This window comes from Nanorana parkeri, unplaced genomic scaffold (genome assembly GCF_000935625.1).
Source record: "Nanorana parkeri isolate BGI_ZX_2015 unplaced genomic scaffold, ASM93562v1 scaffold1108, whole genome shotgun sequence".
Taxonomy (NCBI): Eukaryota; Metazoa; Chordata; class Amphibia; order Anura; family Dicroglossidae; genus Nanorana; species Nanorana parkeri.
In genome coordinates, this window is record NW_017307376.1 from 577105 (window position 1) to 582110 (window position 5006).

Below are 5006 nucleotides of genomic sequence, written 5' to 3' on the forward strand. Positions count from 1 at the left end.
CCCCTCCCCATCTCCACATTCTACACCCCCCCACCAACATACTACCCCCTCCACCCCAACACTGTACCCCTCTCTATCTCAATTTATATCCCTCTCCACCTCTATATTCTACCCCTCCATCTCTATATATTACCCCTCCATCTCTATATTCTACCCCTTCATATCTATATATTACCCCTCCATCTCTATATTCTACCCCCTCCGTCTCTTATATTCCACCCCTCCACCTCTATATTCTACTCCTCCACCTCTATATTCCACCCCTCCATCTCTATATTCCACCCCTCCATCTCTATATTCTACCCTCCCTCCATCTCTATATTCCACCCCTCCATCTTTATATTCCACCCCTCCATCTCTATATTCCACCCCTCCATCTCTATATTCTACCCCCTCCATCTCTATATTCTACACCCCTCCACCTCTATATTCCACCCCTCCATCTTTATATTCTCCCCCCTCCATCTCTATATTCTACCCCCTCCATCTCTATATGCTACTCCTCCACCCCTATATTCCACCCCTCCACCTCTATATTCTACACCCCTCCACCCCTATATTCCACCCCTCCATCTCTATATTCTACCCTCCCTCCATCTCTATATTCTACCCTCCCTCCATCTCTATATTCTACCCTCCCTCCATCTCTATATTCTACCCTCCCTCCATCTCTATATTCTACCCTCCCTCCATCTCTATATTCTACCCTCCCTCCATCTCTATATTCTACCCTCCCTCCATCTCTATATTCTACCCTCCCTCCATCTCTATATTCTACCCTCCCTCCATCTCTATATTCTACCCTCCCTCCATCTCTATATTCTACCCTCCCTCCATCTCTATATTCTACCCTCCCTCCATCTCTATATTCTACCCTCCCTCCATCTCTATATTCTACCCTCCCTCCATCTCTATATTCTACCCTCCCTCCATCTCTATATTCTACCCTCCCTCCATCTCTATATTCTACCCTCCCTCCATCTCTATATTCTACCCTCCCTCCATCTCTATATTCTACCCTCCCTCCATCTCTATATTCTACCCTCCCTCCATCTCTATATTCTACCCTCCCTCCATCTCTATATTCTACCCTCCCTCCATCTCTATATTCTACCCTCCCTCCATCTCTATATTCTACCCTCCCTCCATCTCTATATTCTACCCTCCCTCCATCTCTATATTCTACCCTCCCTCCATCTCTATATTCTACCCTCCCTCCATCTCTATATTCTACCCTCCCTCCATCTCTATATTCTACCCTCCCTCCATCTCTATATTCTACCCTCCCTCCATCTCTATATTCTACCCTCCCTCCATCTCTATATTCTACCCTCCCTCCATCTCTATATTCTACCCTCCCTCCATCTCTATATTCTACCCTCCCTCCATCTCTATATTCTACCCTCCCTCCATCTCTATATTCTACCCTCCCTCCATCTCTATATTCTACCCTCCCTCCATCTCTATATTCTACCCTCCCTCCATCTCTATATTCTACCCTCCCTCCATCTCTATATTCTACCCTCCCTCCATCTCTATATTCTACCCTCCCTCCATCTCTATATTCTACCCTCCCTCCATCTCTATATTCTACCCTCCCTCCATCTCTATATTCTACCCTCCCTCCATCTCTATATTCTACCCTCCCTCCATCTCTATATTCTACCCTCCCTCCATCTCTATATTCTACCCTCCCTCCATCTCTATATTCTACCCTCCCTCCATCTCTATATTCTACCCTCCCTCCATCTCTATATTCTACCCTCCCTCCATCTCTATATTCTACCCTCCCTCCATCTCTATATTCTACCCTCCCTCCATCTCTATATTCTACCCTCCCTCCATCTCTTATATTCCACCCCTCCATCTCTATATTCTACACCCCTCCACCTCTATATTCCACCCCTCCATCTCTATATTCTACCCCTCCACCTCTATATTCTACCCCTCCACCTCTATATTCTACCCCCTCCACCTCTATATTCTACCCTCCCTCCATCTCTTATATTCCACCCCTCCATCTCTATATTCTACCCTCCCTCCATCTCTATATTCTACCCTCCCTCCATCTCTATATTATACCCCTTCCATCTCTAGATTCCACCCCCTCCATCTCTATTTTCTTTCCCTCCATCTCTAAATTGTACCCCCACATCATCTCCATATCATTCCTTCCTCCTGGGGACTGGTCTAGTCAAAGTCCTTAATTTGGATCCCATTGAAATGTTGGGGGGGGGGGGGGGGGCGGAGAGAGAGATTTGAAATGGGCAGTTCTTGTAGAGAAACAAACATCTTGTACCTGATGGAACTTTCCATGAAGACATAATCAGAAATGTCACCAACAGATGCCAGAGACAGGTGAACAGTTATGAAAATCTCACCTACAAGAAGTAATTTCGGCTGAAAGGGCCACAGCAGCTTCTGGGGCCAAGGGGCTGCTAACATTTTCCACAGTCCCTGTACATGGCACAAGATGGAAAGTGATATTTTGTTGAATAAATGACTGAAAGGGCAAGTTTTATACACTATTTGGATAAAGAGGAAATATTTGGCTGTTCAAACATGTGTTAACAAGTTAACAGTTTCCATGGGGTGTACTTACTTTTTCAGTAAATTATATATTTATATATGTGTATTGTGTTACTGTTTCATTCCAGCATATATTCCTTTGTGCTTATCTTACACCACATATCATATCCTGTATAGAATGTGTAGGCTCAGATCTAAACGACCATTATTCTATCATATATGTGGGTTATGACAGCAGCCATCAATGCCAGGCCGGCCAGCTCCAGCCTCTCAGTATTTCTCCTGATGGAGATCACAGTTCTGATTTGTCTCATTGTGTTCTGTTCATTGAGCTGTTTTTTGGGGGTTTTCTTGTGTCCTGTTACAACCAGAGCTCTATAATAATTGATTACATCCTGCAGCACTATGATGGGTATACCCAAAATGATGCCCCAACACTCAGGTCGGGGGTGACTCTGCCATAATGTAGAGGATTTGGGGCGATTCTGGTGCATAAACCTGGAAATAGCAGGTAAAGTCTCCCCTGAGGAGATCTCCACAAGATCCGGATATCCCACAGACCGGATACAATGTTTCTTTCCAATGTTTGCAAAGTGAATTCGTCGACAAGAGGTGAAAATTCACATTGGAAAGATCCCCAATTACTTGCAGGGGAAGGTTTCATAAATGGGGTTTTGTTTGCACGTCGGAACAGCTTCCCCATGTATACTGAGGTCCTGGAACATTCCCCTGGAAAGCCAAAATTCACTTGGCAAAGTAACTTCACCAAAATGTATCAACATAAATCCTCGGAAGTCACACCTGAATCTCGGATTCTATAGATGGAGAGAATAATGTGAATTGTTTTATATATAACCCACACAGATATCAATGTTATCTTCTTCTATAGATAATATTTCCTCATTCTGATTGGTCACAATTTTCCTTCAATCTTTTCGCGGATAGGTTCTATTTTTCTGCCCTGGGGACGAATATTCGTTGTTGATTAATCGGATTCGCCAGGCTGTGAGTCAGTTCGGGATTGGGAGGACTGAAGGTGGACGATGATGCATTGTTGGATCCGGTCGGTTCTGCCCATAGTGGCCTCATCATCATATTCGTCATTTATTGAATTGAATTCTTCCCATAGGCAGGAAGAGTCTGAAAAACAGTGGTGATTTAAAAAATGCAATCACTTTACATACAGGACAGAGCCCGGCATGGGAAGGTTAAAAAATACATTTCCCTTTCTCCTGCAGAAGACGAGCTCGCAAGGCAAGGTTGCTGGTGCTGCTGGGAGTACAGGCTGGAGAAAAGTCATTCAAGGGTTAAATACAAATGGCTGCAGGAAGGTGAAGGGTCATGGCTTCCAGCAGGGAAAGGGTTACTTCCCAGAGCCTGCCCTTTCCAGTGAGGAAGAGGTTAATGGCAGTCTTCCTCTTCCAGGGACCAGTTGCCCCCAGAAAGAGGTCAATTGTCATCTGCAGGCAGGATGGGGCCAAGCAAGAGATAAAGTTGGGGGCCGGGGCAGGCATGAAGAGGTTAACAAAGAGGGCAGAGGACTAATCCGGGACTCAGAAAGGATTGCAATCTACAGAAGAAGGGATGCACAGGAATGGGAAGATAAAGGGTTAAATGACTTATTAATCAGTAGGACCACAGGTGAGGCTCTGGCAGTCAGTTAAGGGTTAAAGACAATTCTATTGTACAGGACTGGCAGCCTGGAGTGACCATTCAGGTAAGAAAGGGTTAAATACTTGGTAAGGGTCCTCCATGAAGGGGAAGGGTTCGTAGCTATTATCAGCCAGGAGGACATGGCAGGTTGAGGGTTAAATACAATTGCCATTTAAAGGGCTGGAGTTTATTTGGCCAGGAAGGGGTTAAACACACTTACAGGGTGCACAGGGGCAGGTGTAGATGCAATCCTTAAAAAAAAATAAAAACTTGCAAGGTGGGGAGGAAATGGGACAGAAAAGGGTTAAGAGCAGCACCCCTGGTGGTGGGCGTGGTCAGGGATTGGGCACCGCCCCCTCCACACTTGTCCCGTATTGTCATGTAAAGCAGAGCACCTCCTTGTCATTGTGCCCATCCAGCAGGCAGTCTATTAGAGGCAGCTCCGTGCAGTGCCCAGTACAGGACATGTACCCATAGGAAGCGGAGCCCAGCACCCTCCACAGCCCTCTCGCAGCTTCTCCTTTCCAGGACCCTCTATGTACAAAATGGATTATTCCTACCTGAATTCGTATGATTCGTGCATGGCAGCCATGGAAGCTTCTGCCTATGCCGACTTCAGTTCGTGCAGCCAACCCAACAGCTTCCAGTACAACCCCATCCGGAGCAGCTTCACTGCCAACCCTGGGTGCCCATCTCTCACCACTGCCAACTGCACCCTGGGGGCACTGAGGGACCACCAGCCTTCCCCCTACTCCACAGGTAAGGGCTGTGCTGCCCCCTAACTTTTTTTAACATTGGTCGAAAATATATATTCCATTGTAACT